The 18888-nt window shown below is 40.3% G+C and overlaps 1 protein-coding gene across 3 annotated transcripts in view; it reads right to left on the bottom strand.

Moving 5' to 3' along the window:
• Positions 1-18888, bottom strand: part of LOC134356779 (contactin-4-like) — a 2290679-nt gene that overhangs the window by 1960652 nt on the left and 311139 nt on the right. The gene's annotated exons all lie outside the window — the stretch shown is intronic.

The raw sequence follows: 18888 nt of genomic DNA, 5'->3' as shown, positions 1-18888 counted from the left end.
GAGGTCTTATGGAGAAGGACAAAGGGAATCAAATTAATGACTGCTGTTCCGATTCAGGTCTCATAGTGAGCAAAGTTTCAGATTACTGATTGAGGGAAGGGAACAGAGCAGAAAACAATGATTGACCATGGGACGTAACAGTCATCTATTTTTCCCATTCATCACAAGTTCACCCAACCACATTTAACTCACTTTAAGACGCAGCTGTTGAACCAGAGTGCCACATTATACTGCTTACTGACATGTCAATGAGTCATAAAGGAGTACAGATGGTTTTCTGATTCTCCTCTTCTCCCCGATCAAAACCATTGCTCTGCTAACTCGGTCTGCTGCCTTGTCTTCTACTTAAAACCGAGCAAAGGTATTCAAAGAACAAGAGAAAAATAAACTCAAAATAAAACGAAGCAAGATTATAAAATACAAAAACATGTTGCAATAGCTTCCACAGCAGCATGATTCTTCAGAAGATGAAGAGAGGAAACTAAACCTTGGGTTCTTCTGAATGTTCCCAAGCAACTTCTTAAAGTACAGTATATGAAAATAAACCCAAACCTATAGGTTAATATTGCTGAGCTGAAAAACAAACTATTTCCATTGTATCATAAGATGCAAGTATTCTTATTCTAAGCAGTGCTTCAGGATCAGAATCAGGTTTAATATCAAAGGCATACTGTATGTCAGGAAATTTGTTTATATATATATAGTTAAATTGTCAAATTAAGCAAAGTAAACAAAAAAATAGTGAGGTAGTGTTCGTGGATTCAATGTCCATTCAGAAATTGGATTGGAGAGGGGAAGAACTGTTCCTTAATCACTGAATGTGTGCCATCAGGCTTCTGTACCTCCTTCCTGAAGGTAACAATGAGAACAGGGTGTGTCCTGGGTGGTGGGGATCCTTAGTGATGGATGCCGCCCTTTTGAGGCATCCCTCCTTGAAGATATCCTAGATACCACAGAGGCTAGTACCATGGTGGAGCTGACTAACTTTACAACTCTCTACAGCTTATTTTGCTCCTGTGCAGTAGCCACAAACCCTCCTTCCAATAACAGACAGTGATGCAGCCAGTTAGACATCTCTCCGCTATGCACCTGTAGAAATTTGTGAGTGTCTTTCATGACAAACCAAATCTCAACTCCTGATGAAATATAGCTGCTTTTGTAACTACCTCAATATGTTGGGCCCAGGATAGATCCTCAGAGATAGTTACATCTAGGAACTTGAAGTTACTCACTCTTTCCACTTCTGATCCCTCTATGAGGACTGCTGTGTGTTCCATCATCTTACCCTTTCTGAAGTCCACAATCAGTACTTTAGTCTTACTGACACTGAATGCAAGATTGTTGCGACGACATCACTCTAGCTGATATAGCAGTCTCTTGTATGTTCTCTCGTCACCATCTGAAATTCAGCCGACAATAGTTGTGTTGTCAGCAAATTTATAGATGGCATTAGAGCTGTGCTTAGTGTGACAAAAGACCAAGTTATCAGAAGATTGATGCCGATAAGAGAGACAATGGGGAAACATTCAGAATGCTAATATGAGAGACGAGAGAGATTAACGAAAAGAGACACAGTTCAGAGTATTGTCAGACTGGTTGCTTTGAACCTGAACAGTTTGAAGTTTGATGGACAGGCGATACCCCAGCAGGGGGATAAAAGGAACAGGTTCGCTAAGGCAAGCAACACACCACGACACCACGAGATAACGAGACCCTGGAAGTGCGTTGTGCAACCCCCCCCCCCCCACAAGTTGGTGGGAGTTTTGGAGGTCTGGTCGCGGGTCCGACCATAGACGCACAGGGTGGAAAGGCACGATCGGCGGGAACCTGGTGTGTGTGTCCGCCCTTGCCTGGGTGCCGGGTTCACCGCAGAAAAACGATTGTATCCAGAACGGAGGGGTCACAGTTGGTGACCTCAGAAGATATTACAAAGGGCTCGTCCGAAAGCTAACTGCGAGGAATATCAAAGGTCTGTTTGAATCCGATTTGAATATCATCGTTCACTCTCTCTCTCTCCCCAGCGGCACAACAGCGATTACTGCAAACTGAACTGATCTCTGCGTCACTTGAGACTGATTATTTTACCCCTAGACTGTGATAGAGCTTGATTGATCCTATTATCCTAGTTCTGTGTACATGTGTGTTTTATCATTGCTAACCTGTTGCATTTATATCCTTACTATTAGAGTACTCTGTTACTTATTTCTTTAATAAAACCTTCTTAGTTCCAGTAATCCAGACTCCAACTAAGTGGTCCATTTCTGCTGGTTTGGCAACCCAGTTACGGGGTACGTAACATTAGCCACACAGTCATGGATGTAGAGAAAGTAGAGCAGTGGGCTTAGCATACATCCTTCAGTTGTGCTAGTGTTGATCATCAGCAAGGTGGAAATGTTATTTCTGATCCACACAGATCGTGGACTTCCAGTTAGTAAGTCGAGGTTCCAGTTGCAGAGGGAGGTATAAAGACCCAGTTTTTGGAGCTTTTCGATCACAACTCTTGGAATGATTGTTCTAAACGCTGAGCTATAGTCTATAAGCAAGATCTTGACATAAGTATTAGTCTTGTCCAGGGGGATCAAAGTTGACTAATTATCACTCCGGGTTTCTGGGTTTTTAAATGGCACACTTTTGACACACACGTTTCCACAGAGGGAACAGGAGGTAGTGAACAATGAGATGGGTTGTTTGTAAAATGGTGTACTCCTTCCGCCACTTATGGAGGGCTTCTGTGTGCGGCTGATTCATGGTCTCATAATTCTCAGTAATGTCACAAAACTCCTTCCCCATTCTGGGCAGTTAAAGTTCAAGAATTCACAGTCAGTAGGGGTTGGTGCATTATTTTAATAATGAAAATTTCAGCATTCCTTTGAAACTTTTCCTCTGTTTGTCCAGTAATTTTCCATGGCAAAGTTTGGGAAGGAGTGGCATAGAGGAACCTAAAGAGCCATTGGAATGTAAATGGTACTTCATTGCTGAGATAATTGGTCTGTGAGAGATCAGCGATATTTCTTCACTTATCCTTCTAGTGAATTTAAAGGATTTTGTAGAATTAGAATTAATGGAGGAGTTTTAACATAAAGGCATGGGTATTTTTGAGATCAATTGACAAGATAAGAAAAAATGACTTTACCAATTCAGTGGTTTATTAACTCATTGAGATAACCTCAAGTATGTTTATTAATTGTTCTGGACAAGCCAGCGAGCACTGTGAGGGTCATGTTTTTTGACTTCTCCAGTGTGTTCAACACCATCCACCCTGCTCTGCTGAGGGAGAAGCTGTCTACGATGCAGGTGGATGCTTTCCTGGTGTCATGGATTCTTGATTACCTGACTGGCAGATCACAGTACGTGTGCTTGCAACACTCTGTGTCCAACAGAGTGATCAGCAGCACTGGGCTCCACAGGGGACTATCTTGTCTCCCTTTCTCTTCACCATTTACACCTCGGACTTTAACTACTGCACAGAGTCTTGTCATCTTCAGAAGTTTTCTGATGACTCTGCCATAGTTGGATGCATCAGCAAGGGAGATGAGGCTGAATACAGGGCTACGGTAGGACACTTTGTCACATGGTGTGAGCAGAATTATCTGCAGCTTAATGTGAAAAAGACTAAAGAGCTGGTGGTAGACCTGAGGAGAGCTAAGGTACCGGTGACCCCTGTTTCCATCCAAGGGGTCAGGGTGGACATGGTGGAGGATTACAAATACCTGGGGATACGAATTGACAATAAACTGGACTGGTCAAAGAACACTGAGGCTGTCTACAAGAAGGGTCAGAGCGGTCTCTATTTCCTGAGGAGACTGAGGTCCTTTAACATCTGCCAGACGATGCTGAGGATGTTCTAAGACTCTGTGGTGGCCAGTGCTATCATGTTTGCTGTTGTGTGCAGGGGCAGCAGGCTGAGGGTAGTAGACACCAACAGAATCAATAAACTCATTCAGAAGGCCAGTGATGTTGTGGGATGGAACTGGACTCTCTGACGGTGGTGTCTGAAAAGAGGATGCTGTCCAAGTTGCATGCCACCTTGGACAATGTCTCCCATCCACTACATAATGGACTGGTTGGGCACAGGAGTACATTCAGCCAGAGACTCATTCCACCGAGATGCAACACAGAGCATCATAGGAAGTCATTCCTGCCTGTGGCCATCAAACTTTATAACTCCTCCCTTGGAGGGTCAGACACCTTGAGCCAATAGGCTGGTCCTGCACTTATTTCCTGGCATAATTTACATATTACTATTTAACTATTTATGGTTTTATTATTACTATTTATGATTTATGGTGCAACTGTAACAAAACCAATTTCCCCTGGGATCAATAAAGTATGACTACGACTATGACTATGACCATGACTATGAAATTGAGGCAGATTATGCAGATAAGTGATCATCCCACTCTCAATGGGCAGATAGATCTGTAGATCCATTAATGTTTTTTTTTACTTTTTAATAGCCAGAAGTCAGGACTCGCGTTCATGCATTACTCTGCTTGGAAGCTAGGTTTGAACCAGGCTCAAGAAGCTTATCTGTAAGCGAGCAGACTGAAGTCCATTTCAAACACTCACCATAAGGTACAATTCAGTATGGTGTGTGCAAAACAGTTCAACTACCCAACCATTTTACAAAGAAATCCAACTTGCCAGATGGCTACTGCCAGCTGCTTTGCAGTTTGACATTCAGCCAAGTCATCAATCAAACTTATCAAATGGCCTGATACAAAACACAGTAAGTATTTTTCAAAGATTTTTTGCCGCCAAATCTGGTTTAGAATTCCAGTGTGGATTCAATCCCCATGACTTTTTCTGGTCTGTTCGTAAAGATCAAGTCAATGTAATTAACAGTAAAAGGAACCCAGAGCAACTCAATGACTTTCCTCTAAAATAGGAGCATGGATAAATCTTCTATGAGGAAATTAGACAATGTCCTAAAATAAACATAATAATCTCAAAGTAAAATTGGACATTTTATTTTAAATATCATGCTTTCTGAGTTTTCCATGTTAAGTTTATCTATATTACTATTGACGGCTAATTTTTCTTTGCAGAGAGCTCCAGGCCAAAAACACTTGCTGCTCACTTCTTGTAGACTTCAGCAACTTTAAAGAACTTCTGATAGCATCAATTGGACAGAGATGACTGATTCTTCAAGTAGCGCTGGATGTGTTCAGCCATGTCTCATTAAGTAAGGATGTTATGTGCAGCATTAAGCTCCAAGGTGGCAATGCTCATGTCAGATGAACATTGCAGGCTGATTGATGCCATGGTCTGCCTGTTCCAGATAGATGTGTGTTGTCAAAGCAATTGGACACATTCCCACATCCAAAGACATATAGGCACTGAGGGCCTTTTAAAACACAAATGAGCCCGTGACACCAAAAATCTTGAGTTTCAGATCCAAATTTTATTCTCCCATCACCCCCAACTCTTTTTTAAAATTTTGCAACCAGGCAAGGCTTCCAAATGTTTCATGTCATCTATTGCCCTCTGTACAGAATTGATTTTCTTCAGTGCAAATCTACTAACTTGCCTGCTTTCAGCTTTCATTACCCAAATCACAAAAACTTGAATTCTTATTTTGTTTTCAATTTAGGGTTATGCATTTGATCCAATTGTTTCAGAATACTTCTTTCTTGTGTTCAAGACTTGGTCTTTGCCCTTACCAGAAAGAAACAACAGAAGTATAGGTTATGAAAACCGAGGTGGGGTTTCAACACAAATGTCTACAATTCCTTTCCCACTCACAGATGCTGCCTGACCTGTTGAGTTCCTCCAACAAATCATTGGTTGCTCCAGATTCCAGCATCTCTGGTACCTTATGTCTCCAGATCTACAATTGTTCATTGAACGCATTCCATAGTATCACCAGCCAGTGGTAGTGACATAAGTGGGCTGAACAAGGAAAGCTCAAGAGTCATGATAAACAAAGCAAATGGCCGTAGAAACTGCATAGGAATAAATTCAGAACTAATATTAAAGGGAGTTAAAGTTCTTCCAAAGGTAATAAAAATAGTGGATATGATTAAGGATCCAAAAGAAGATCTGCACCAGAAGAGAGAATAAGTGCATATGTTTTTATTAAGGAAAACGATGCTGCTGAAAGTCACAATAAAGGAAATGATTAACTGGAGTGCTTAAAATTTGATACAGAAGAAGTCTTACATAATAGTGGGTAAGTCATCAAAATCAAGTGAAAATTATCTGAGACCACAATAGGAACTAGGGATGAAAATTGTTGACTTCCTGAGCATAATTTCACAACTCTTTTTAGATATTTACTTTAAGCTGTTAGATAGATGAATAAAAGGTTGGCAAATGTTAAAGGTAAATCAGATTTAGTGAAAGACTATAAGATAAATAGAACAGTAGAAGCAAAGAGGTTATGTTGAAATATTGTTGCTATTTTTGAGAATCACATTTTGGGATGGTGAATCACTTTAGTGAAGATGTACTTGAATAATTCCAGGGCTGAAGAAGCTATGATTATTTCCCTAGAGCTAAGAAAATAGTAAGAAGATTTCATAAAAAAAATTTAAATCTTAAAGAGCCTAAACAAAGCAAAGGCTAAGTGTTGGCAGAGGTGTTACGAGCTAAATTTAAGGCTCATTCACTGAGTATATTGAAGACAGACACCAACAGATATTAAAGGAACTGAGAAATATAGAGTCAGCACACAAGGATGGCCCTGAGGTTAAAGATCATCCATAAGCTGCTTGATTGGTACAGCAAGAGAAACAGGAAAAGAGGCCCATTCCAGTTTCAATTTCTTTTGTAGTTGTTGTAAAAATACCAAAGGAAAGTTGACAAAACAACATTCAGAAAATTAGGTCAATATTTTTCAGAGAAAAAAAAGATTTGCTGGGCCCTGGAGACTGAGCAGGATGTGAAATTGCTCATAAAAAGCCTTTGTATACTCAGTGCACCAGATGGTTCCATTCTGTCGTGATTCATTGTGTTATGACAAGGCATGTGCTAACCCGCACCCAAACGGGAGTGCTTGGTTACATATTTCCCTTCCAATACACGACAAGGAGAAGTCACAGTTGAAACATGGAGCAGAAGCAGCTGCTGGGAAAGAGGAAACATTGAAGATCAGGAGAATTCTTAGCAGGAGATCCGAATAAGGGCCATTATTTTGCTTAATTCATATTGATGCCTTGAACTTTGGTGCAGAGAATTTGGAAATGCAATGATCAGTGAATAAAATAGCTAGGGACTTCAAAAGAAAGTAAGTATCGGGATCCTCGGCTTATAAGTTAAGGAACTGAGCAAAAGAGCAAGATTTCAGGAGTATTCTGGAGTCATCATGAACTTCAATTAAAATAATGGTTTGGCTACTAGTGTGTTATGTTCAGTTCCACACACCAGACTTTCGGAATGACATGAATGCCTTAGAAGAGACACAGAAGAGATTTACTGGAATAATTTCTGGTGTGAGGGACTTTATGTACCTAGATACACTGGAGAAGCTGAGGTGATTCTCCCTCAAATGGACGAGGTTGAGAGGGAATCTGAGGGAGGGGCTTGTAAAATCACAAAGGCCAAAGCAGCAGATGGACAGAAACTTATAAACAGATGAGATTCTGCAAATATTGGAAATCTTGAGCAACACACACAACATGCTTGAGGAACTCTGTAAGTCAGGCAGCAACTATGGAAAGGGCTAACAGTTAATGTTTTCAACTGAAATCCTTCATCAGGGCTGGAAGGAAAAGGAGCACAAGCCAGAATAAGAACATATGTAGAGGGGAAAGAGGAAAAGCTGGTAGTTGATAGATGAGACCAGTAGATGAGGAAGGTGAGCCGGTGGGGGAGGGGGTGTGGAATGAAATAATAAGCTGAGAGGGGATAGGTGGAAGACATAAAGGGATAAAGGAGAGGGAATCTAATAGGAGAGGACACTGGACCATGGAAGTAAGTAGGGGAATGAGGAGGGGAATCAGAAGGGGAAAATGGGCAGATGAAGAGAAGAGAAGGGTGAGAGGACAACAAGAATGGGGAGAAGAAAAATGGAGAAGTGGAGGGGGTGGGGGAGAAATTACCAGAAACTGAAGAAATCAATGTTAATGCTATCAGATTGGAGGCTACACAGTCGGAATATGAGGTGTTGCTTTTCTAAATTGAGCTTGGGTTCATCTTTGAAGTAGAGGAGGGCGTGGACAGAAATGTCAGAATGGAAATAAGAAGTTGAATTGAAATGGATTGACAAAGCGATCTCCAAATCTGCTGTTCATACTCGCAGAAGAAAGAGAAACCAAGAACATAGAATGAAGTGAACGAAGAAAGAACTGGAAGTTATATGATTTTAAACTCCTAAAACTCAGAAAATAATCAGAACCTGCTGCCAAGAGAAGCAGTAGAAGTTGATTTAATTAAGATGTTCAAAAGGAAACTGTATAAGGGTTTGAAAGAAAAAAAACACTGGCAGGATTATGGAACCAGATGCATTACTTTTCATTGAGCTAGCAGTAAATCAATTTGTCAAATGACCTATTTCTTTCCAGAAAGATTTCTGTGGTCTGAAGCAATTCTTCTCCTGAGTTTCTGGAAAGGAACATTCATGAGGTACCCAAGAGCAAGAACATCCTGACTGAAATCTTCCAATTGCTTCTTCCTTAGAAATCTTTCCCTTCAAGTAGTTGAGGCTGGCTTTGGTTGGTATAAGCAATTACTGCTTATACCAATTCAGCTGCTGAACTTATGTAGCTGCCTAACATATTCATTTGTGACGATCACAACTTGCTGCATCTTGATTGCAGCATCTGCTTCTGGAAGCATTTACAATGAATTTAACAAAAAACACACATTCACAACATCTACAAAACTGTCCAGTTAGATTTTCCCTTTCCTTTCTAACTGAAAGTGCTTTGCTCTGACTAACAAGCAAGCCTGCTGGCTCGTATGCAATCTTTGGCACATTACGGTGTGCAACCCTTTTCCAACTGTTGTCCTTCATCGTCCAGTTTGCATTGGATCGACCTTTCATTTCTTCACGTTTTGTTCAGTCACAGCCACAAAACCACCTGCAATGTTCTCTTCTCTCCCCAATGCTGTCACGTACGGAGTCTTCTCAGCCCCCTGCTATTGCTCATCACTGTAAATTTGTAACACAAACTGTGCCAGTATTGATCCATATTGAGCTAGATCTGCTTCTTCTTGGCCAGTTGTTTGTGAACTGTGAACAAGTCACAAAGGGCTCAGGTTGTGTTATTTGAAATAATGTAATGCCATAAGATTTTATCTAAAAGGCTGAAGACAAATCCAGACCATGAAGGTCATGCAATCCATCTTACCACACTACTTTCAGAGAAATCCAGTCATTGTTACAGAAATAATTTAAGTCATGCATGCAAATGCAGAAACTCCTTCATTAAGTTCAGAACTATTTCAGGTGAAGAACAATTTTGTACAAATAACTATTTGACAGTGAACCTAAATAGTCTTTAGTTTTCTCTCTTCATCTAATTTGGAGAAACGTTCTGAAAATACCTTTTTCAAATTTACTCTTTTGTGTCATTCCAATAAATCATATTCTTTTAAGCTTGAAAAAAAAGGTCAATTTCTTGAGTGTTTATTTATAACTCAGTCATTAGATGCTGGGACTCAGCCACCAAATTTTGATTTGATCTCCTTTAAGCACCTAACCATCTCCCATGTGTCTCAGTGACTAGAGCATTCTGACACTGTAGTAATGGTTAGAACTCTATTATTATGCTTTCAATTCAAAATTCTGCTATATATTTGATGACCTAATTGTTGAAAACCTACATTTACTTCATACACTTGATATCTTATAGCAAGATTTATAAGACATTTATTTAAAATACTTTTCCCCTTTTCTATAATACCTTAAATTGCTAATTCCAATGCACATACATCAACCTACATATGGACTTATTCTCACTGGCATTCACATTACTAGGCATGCTAATGATTGGTAGTTCAACCTAATGAGAGCAATTTGTTATATAACCTTTCATCACCTGTAGGATCAAAGTTCACCTGTATTTCTGTTGTGTAGAGCTGCAGTTTCCTTTACCTGAAAATATTATACCCCTATGAACTGCATTTCATAGTGTCCATAATATTTCTTATATTCCTACTAACCTGACACAATGGCTGGTTCAAGAATGTTGCTCCTAATTCTTCTGGTGTTTAGGGTGCATAGGTGCTTAGGGATCATAAAAGGTATGCCATGTTATTCATAGGGTGTTTAGGGATCATCAAAGTTCCTCTCTTGAATCTAGGTACCTGTCTGTACAAATAGCTAGTCCATTTTCTCTTGGTAATTTTTCAGGGAGTGTACGTATCTTTAGTTAATCATTTACAGGATTAAGGTATCACTGGCCAAACTATCCCTATTTGCCCTAGAAACACTCATGGCCAGCCACCTCCTTCAACTGTTGCAGTCGTTTTGGTAAAAATACTCCTAAGGGGATCAAAGGGAATTTCCATATTTCAGATTCAAATTCATTTATCAATCAAATATCCATCGAACCGTACACTGAAATGTGCCATCTGCATTCACAACAAACACAACCTCGAGGATGCGCCAGGGGAAGTCTATAAGTGTCGCTATACATTCCGGTGCCAATATGGCATACCCATAATGCTTGGCAGAACAACGCAGAACACCATGAAGCAGAACACAATATGCGATAAAACAAAAACAGCAAAATAAGAACTATTCCTCCCTCCCAGCCACCCATACAGACACACAGTCCTCCAGCCCTGGGACAGGCTGTTCCCAGAAGCCAGCCTTCAGTAGACTTGCCAGATATTGGACTTCAACTTCCCCAGTGGACTCAGACCCCTGGCCACTGTGCGTTGACTTTTGGACTTCAGATTTAGAGAGAGCAATGATGAGAAACGATGGTGCAAGGATTGTAACTTGGAGCAGAACATGGTGGTGTTCAGCATAAGAAATCTATTCGTGTGCTCTAATCTACATCGCAGCTTATACCTATACGCTTGAGTGGGCTCTCTCAAACTAAGGACATGGCTAAGCAGCAGCTTAAACCACCAGCTGCTGCCTGGACTCGGGGTGGATGGGAAGGAATAACGCTGGCCAAAGAATTGATGACAGGAGAAGAAAAGCTCAATGTCATGTCATGCACAAGGTAGTTTAAGATGGCCAATGTAAGAGAATCGAACTGCTACTCCTGCTTCGGGTAAATGTCTTGGGTTCAGCACAGGCAGCTCACCTTGGAGAGCAATGGACAAGATTGGAAGGCTCAATGGGGCTCCAAGGTAACTGAAGAGAAGATACCAAAAGGTGTTGGAGTGTTCAAGACTGTAGTCCTTTAAGAAAAAGAAAAGCAGCAGTAGTAGTCCTTTTGGCCGTTTGTGTGTGGTGTGTTATTCAGCAAGACAATGGCTCACCCTCTAAATCAACACCATTTTCTTGCATGAACCCCAAATCACTTAGCTTCCTCAATATATTAGAAAATTTCAGTCTTTTGAATATGCTCATGGCTGAGCTTCCTTCTTCCTTTCAGATAGAGAAGTGAAATATCCAGCATCCCCTGGGTGATTCAGTTTCTTCTCATCCATGTCCTGAATGGTGGACCCTGACCCTAGTGAAACACATCTACCCTGTCAAGCCCAGTAAGAAATTTATATGTTCATGAGATCACCTCCCATTCCTTTAAACTCAGGAAACTGGAACTTAGCTGCTTACTACCTCTTCATTTGTCAAATGTAACTTGATTTGCAAAAGGAAGGAAAATAGTTTTTGCTGTAATGATAGTTACATGAAAACTGAAATGGGACTCTAAACGTGGATAGTTTTGGAGATGAGATGGTGCTGCAAAAGAGGGCAATGCACAGACTACTTATGATGGTATACTGTATATTGTTGATCTTAAATCATAGGCCATGGTAAGAAACTGCATTTTTTATTGAATATCTTGCATTAGAAACTGACTGTGGACACGTGGCCAAGTGGTTAAGGCATTCAACTAGCGACCTGAAGGTCGTGAGTTCAAGCCTCAGCCGAGGCAGCGTGTTGTGTCCTTGAACAAGGAACTTAACCTCACAGTGCTCTGTGACGACACTGGTGCCAAGCAGTATTGACCCTTGCCCTTCCCTTGGACAACATCGGTGTCGTGGAGACAGGAGACTTGCAGCATGGGCAACTGCTGGTCTTCCATACAACCTTGCCCAGGCCTGCACCCTGGAGAGTGAAGACTTCCCAGGTGCAGAGCCATGGTCTCGCAAGACTAATGGATGCCTTTTATAGAAGACTGACTCAACCTAAAATTTTGAGTTTGAATTTAGAACTTGTAGCATTAAATCAGTGCTTAAGAGTCACTGGGGTAAAGGGTATGGTGAGCTTTTGTTGATACCTGATGAAAGGCTAGTAGACAAGCAAAACAAAACAAGGAACATGAGGTAAAATAGAATGGAAATTCTGTCAACATAAAGAAACAGAACTTCAATATGTTATTCCTGGAAGGTAAGTCACAGGGAAATAAGCATTAATGCAAAGGATATCTGGTTTTGTATTTGTTTTGTATGCCTATATTGTCACAACCTAGATTACTATACAGCTAGAATAAAAAGATAAAAGCTTCGTTGGTCAAATATTTTGAAAGAAACTGAAGGTCAAATAAAGGTATTTCATCTATTTGCAATTTCAGGCCATTAATTACAAAAATCTGCTGTACTCCAAATTACCTCTCCTGTAATAGAGCATCAGTATTTTTCCTGTTAAAGATGTGAAACTAATAGCCCAATGATTTCCAAGATCATATTTCTGACCTTTAATAAAATTGAAATTGCTTTAATTGCTGCAACCTTTCTACTTAATCAGGCGCAAAATATTTCAGTCACGGCTTCCTTCAGATGTTTTTTTGCTTTCTCTTCAACTTGTATTTTGGCTTCACTTCGGTCTCAGTTTGCTGGGTAGATGCTGACTCTGGATTTAAGGACTGAAGAAACAGAAGCAGGCATCAACCCTTCAGTGTCTTGCATCTGCTTTGCCATTGAATCGGATCACGACTGATCTTTACTTTCAGCAGCACTGTCCTGCACTAATCCGGTAATCCTTCATTCCGTTAATACCCGAGAGTTTTGCCCACTAACTTGAAACATACTCAGAAACCAAGCCTTTACATCCCTCGGGTAGAGAGTTCCAAAGATTCACTCTCCCTGCATAGAGAAATTTCTTCAGCTTTTACACTCCAGGTAACTATTTTATATCTTCCATCATTGACATAGCTTTGCACACAGCTAGCAGTCAAGAAAATAATGGGCACACTCCTGCTCAGAGAATCTTTCTCAGTGTGCTGGTACTTTCAAAATATTTCAATAGATGGGAACATTATGAACAGCTTCTTGTGATTTACTAAAAGAGTTGGCAATGTTCAAGTCTCCAGCAGCAGCACAAGTCCTCAGTATGTCAATTGTTGCCAATTCTCAACAGTTTCAAAAGAGACTACAAACATAAATACAGTCAGAAATGAATTGCTAGCACAACAGTTAACACAAAATGTCATTCATCCATTTTTTTTAAAAGGATAATTCCTTGGTCACGTTAATTTCTTTCTCAGGTCTGTATATTTATTGAATGGGAAAAGCTATTTTATATAATAGGCATCTGTTAGTCTCGTGAGACCATGGATTTGCGCCTTGGAAGGTTTCCAGGGTGCAGGCCTAGGCAAGGTTGTATGGAAGACCGGCAGTTGCCCATGCTGCAAGTCTCCCCTCTGCACACCACCGATGTTGTCCAAGGGAAGGGCACTAGGGCCGATACAGCTTGGCACCAGTGTTGTCACAGAACAATGTGTGGTTAAGTGCCTTGCTCAAGGACACAACACGCTGCCTCAGCTGAGGCTCGAACTAGTGACCTTCAGATCACTAGACCGACACCTTAACCACTTGGCCATGTGCCAAGCTATTTTATCTGTTAAATCCACAACCTAACATAATACTAACAGACAAAAGTTGTTGGCAATGAGATGTAAATACTCACACTTTTCTTGTCTCTTATTATACTCTTCCCTTACCCTCCTCCTTGTGCAGATTTTAACAATTCCATGCATGTGCATACAGTAAGTGCCTATCATTCATGCTGAGTTTTATTACTCAGTATACGCAGTCTGTTTGACTGCAGAATGAAAAGGTGTCACTCTACTTATAGATACCCAGAATTCAAAATCTGAAAAATAAATCAGGAGAAGGAATCACAGACAGTTTTCCTTTTCCTAACTTCAAGATATACAAAATATCAATGATACTGCAGCAAAATATATCATATTCCAGGTTTAACATAAGCTTTCTCATATAGTTACATTACACTGAATAATGTTTCCCGATGTGCATATCTAATCAATTATCGTTCCTCCATTTTTGCTTGCTAATACCTAGGTATAATTCTTGCTTACTATTAGAGTGAAACAGGTTGAATATAAATCATAGCAGAAGAAACGTGGGAGTTGGATGTTCAATTACATGGGTCAAGCATAATAAATTGTCTGCTCACTTGATTTGCTCAATTGTGGTTGTTCACAAGCAGATTTGAAAACTGGATTTTGATTAGATTTATACGAAGTTTTCACTGAATAGGCTATCATGTATCCAGGATTTTTGAAATGATACTTAACAAAGTATTTCCTATTATCAGCAGTTGTGTTTCAACCTCAATTCATATGGAGTTACCTTCTATTTCCTCAGGCTTGATATGAAGGAAACAAGAGAATATCTTGGATTGGAATATCACTAAATTATAAAGCTTGCAGATGTTCAACTGTTGCTTCTGACTGTGAGATACAGAATTATTCTCTTTGTCTCTGGCTGACAGTCAAGGTGGACAAAAACACAGGCCTCAGGCATTATTGTTCATTCATATACTGTCACATGGAAACAGGCCCTTTGGCTCGACTTGTCATCTGACCACGTACCTGTCCAAGTATCTTTTTAATAAAGTGATTTTTGAAAATATTTATTTTAATCTACTTCTGTTTTTTAAACTTAAGTCAGTTCATAGGATGTTCACCAGGTTGGTTCCTGGGGTGACGGGGTTGTCAAAATGTTTCAAAACCTTGGAGCGTTTCACCTCCCATTTCTTCCAAACTGTAGATGCTGAGACAATGTATCCCCTTGTGAGGTGTGGTCATTCCCTTACAACAGGGAGGAATTTCTTCTCGCTGTTTGTGGTAAATCTTCATCCTGGAGAGCTTTGGAGGAAGAATCATTGAATATATTCAATCAACATAGATAGATTTTTTAAAAATTTCCAGTAGTGTTAGATTGTAAAATGAATGCGAGGCCAAGATTAGATCAGCCATTGTCTTAAAGAATGGTGGAGCATATTTGATGGAACATATAACCTTCTTATATAGATTATATGAGTAACCTATATAGGTTACTCATATACCTATATACTCATATAGCCTTTACATTCTTATGCACCTTAGCTTAGTTGGTCATTGCAAATTGTCCCGTGATTTCGTTAGGTTTAGCCATGGCTGTGGGGTTCAGGAGTTGCTGGGGCGGCATCTCTCAAAGGGCCAGAATGGCCTAGTCCATGCCGTGTCGCTTAATTAATTATTTAATGAGCTTTTAGTGACTAATAATTTTTTAATACATTAGATAATGGCTATACTTACTTGTTGATGTAATGTTTTAATTTTGTTTATCATAACCTATATTGATCCTCATTTCCAAGTAGAGTATTTATTTCATAATTGTATTGACAGAGAATGTTCAGCCATACTGGAAAGCATCACAAGAAAACTTGCTGCACCATAATCATAAATTGATAGGTTTCCTTGAATATAAAATATAAACAAGAAAATGCTGAGGAATTCTTGAAAACAACTAATTTTGAAACTTGATTAAAGTTATTTTTCCAACTGATCTCAGTGACAGTTCTTCAAATTAATACATCCATACAAATGAATGTATATTAGATTTTACTTATTCTACTTCAGAAATAAATCTGCTTGCTCAATAGCCACATTTGATTTACTTACACCAACAGTTTAATTTTCTTGAATATAAAGTTTCAGTTAACTTGTCAAAGTGGGAAATTTAGAAAGTTGAGCCTATCAGGTATTTCTATTCAGTTTTAAATTGATTGGTTAATTAGGAAATCGTCAAGGGCCAACAAAAAGAATTTAGGTTTAAGTGGAACAGCCATAATGTGAGCAGACAGGGTTGAAAGCTTTGGTTCAAGAGGCTTGGGTAAGAAGAGGCAGAGGCTGAGGCTGGAGTGAGGTTTGTCAAGATTCTGTTTCTTTATGATTGCATAGACGGAGCAGAGTGAATAGATCCCAGAACAGTGCTGTGCTCCTCTTGCACAATGTGGGACGTCAAGGAGACCTCCAGTGTCCCTGACGACCACATCTAGAGGAGGTACGTCTGGCTACAACTCCTTAAAGACTGTGGTAGGGGACTAGAACCAGAACTCGATGACTTATAGATCATTCAGGACAATGAGAGGATGATAGACAGCAGCTACATGAAGAATATATTCTGAATATATTCTGTCAGTGCTTCGCAAACTAATGGGGAAGATTCTTAGAGACAGGATTTATGAGCATTTGGAGAAGCATAGTCTGATTAGGGATAATCAGCAGAGCTTTGTAAGGGGCAGGTTGTCCCTCACGAACCTGATTGGATTCCTTGAGGAAGTGACAAAACAGTGATGAAGTTAGAGCTGTGGATGTGGTATATTTGGATGTTAGTAAGCTTTTCCATGGTAGTCTCATTTAGAAAGTACGGGATCCCAGGGAAACATAGCTGTGTGGTTGTGGATTTGGCTTGCACACTGAAGGCAGAGAATGATAGTGGATGGAGCATAATCTGCCTAGAAATCTGTGACTAGCATTTTCTGCAGGGGTCTGTTCTGAGACCCCATACTCTTTGTGATCTTTATGAAGTGATATAGATGAAGAAGTGGCAGGGTGGGTGAGTAAATTTGTAGATGACATGAAGGTTGGTGGTGTTGTGGATAGTATAGAAGGTTGTGGTCAGTTGCATTGGGACATTAACAGGTTGGAGTGTTGGGCTGAGAAGTGCCAAATAGAGAAGTGTGAAGTGATACACTTTGGAAGGTTGAATTTGAAGGCAGATTTTAAGGTTATCAGCAGGGTTCTTAGCAGTGTGGAGTCAATAGATCTTCTCCGTAGATCTCTCAAAGTTACCATGCAAATTGATAGAGTAGTTAAGAAGGTGAATGATGTAATGATCCTTGTTAGTTGGAGGATTGAGTTTAAAGCCACAAAGCAATGTCGCAGCTCTATAGAACTCTGGGTTAGATCACAGAATTTCAGATAATATGTTCATTTCTGGTTGCTTCATCGGAGGAAGGATATGGAAGCATTTAGGAGGATGCTAAAGAGATTTAACAGAATGCTTCTTGTATTAGAGAGCATACCTTATGAAAATAGGTTGAGCGAGTTTGAACTTCTCTCTTTGGAGTGAAAAAGTTTGAGGGATGACTTGATAGAGGTGTATAAAATGATAAGTGGGAAAGATAGAGTGGACATCTAGCTCTTTTTCTCCCCCCCCCACCCCCCCCCGCCACCCAGGTGGCAAAGGCTAATATGAGTGGGCATAATTTTAAGGTGATTGGAGGAGTGTATAGGTGTAATGTCAGTGTTAGGTTTTATGCGCAGGAACAACACACACACACACAATGCTAGGGTAACTCAGCAGGTCAGGCAGCATTTATAGAAATGAATAAACAGTTAATATTTTGGGCTGAGACCCTTCAACAGGATTGGGATGGAATGGGAAGATGCCAGAATAAAAAGATGGAGGGAAGGGAAGAGGACAAGATGAGTGTTGTCTGGTGGGTGGGGAAGGGTGTGAAGTTGTGAAGTGATAGGTGGAAAAGGCAAAGGGCAGGAGATTAAGGAATATAATAGGAAAGTTGTGGACCAAGGGAGAAAAGGAAGAAGGAACGGCACCAGGGGGAGTTGATAAGGCTGATAAGCATAAGTGGTAAAAAGTCAGAGTGCAGAATCAAGGAATAGAGAAGGGGAAGGAAACACTTACCAAAATGAGAAATCAATATTCATGCCATCAGGTTGGAGGCTACCTAGACGGAGGCTATGGACAAACATGTTGGTACAGGAATTGGGATAGGAATTAAAATAGTTGGCTACTGGGAAATTCTGCATTTTGCAGATGGACCAGAGGTGCTCAACAAAGGTGTAGCCCCATTTCTTTCGGGTCTCACCAATGTAGAGGAGGCTGCATTGAGAGCACTGGACACAATAGAAGATCCCCAACAAATTTGCAAGTGAAGTGTTACTTCACATGGAAAGGCTCTTTGGGACACTGCGTGGAGTTAAGAAAGGAGGTGAATGGGTAGGTGTAGCATTTCTGTTGCTTGCTGTGACACATATCAAGAGGGAGCTTTGTAGGGAGGGATAAATAGACAAGAGAAATATGGAGGAAGTGATTCTTGTGGAAAGCAGAGTATGGGGGAAAGGTAAAGATGAGTTTGGTGGAATGATTCCATTGAAGATGGCAGAAGTTGTGGAGAATAATGTGTTGGATGTGGAGTCTAGAGGGTGGTAGGTGAGGACAAGAGGAATTCTATCCCTGTTAAGATGGTGGGAAGATGAGGTGAAATGGATAAGATGCAGGTGAGCCAGCATCAATGGTGGAGGAAAGGAAATCCTGTTCTCTGATGTCCTTGAAAGGAAAGAACAGATGTAGCAGATACAAAGGAACTGAGAAAAGGGAATAGTATTTTTCCAGGAGACACGGTGGGAATCGGTAGGTTTATGTAAGATATTGGTAGACAGTTTGTCTTCAGAAATGGAGATAGAAAGATTGAGAAAGGAGAGAGAGGTGTCAGAAAGTAAGTTCATAAAGCACTCTGTCAGGGGGTGGTAGAGCCAGATACATTATAGGGATATTAAAGAGGTT

The sequence above is a fragment of the Mobula hypostoma genome, chromosome 15, assembly GCF_963921235.1.
Source record: "Mobula hypostoma chromosome 15, sMobHyp1.1, whole genome shotgun sequence".
In the NCBI taxonomy this organism is placed as follows: Eukaryota; Metazoa; Chordata; class Chondrichthyes; order Myliobatiformes; family Myliobatidae; genus Mobula; species Mobula hypostoma.
This window is presented reverse-complemented; position numbering and strand designations above follow the sequence as displayed.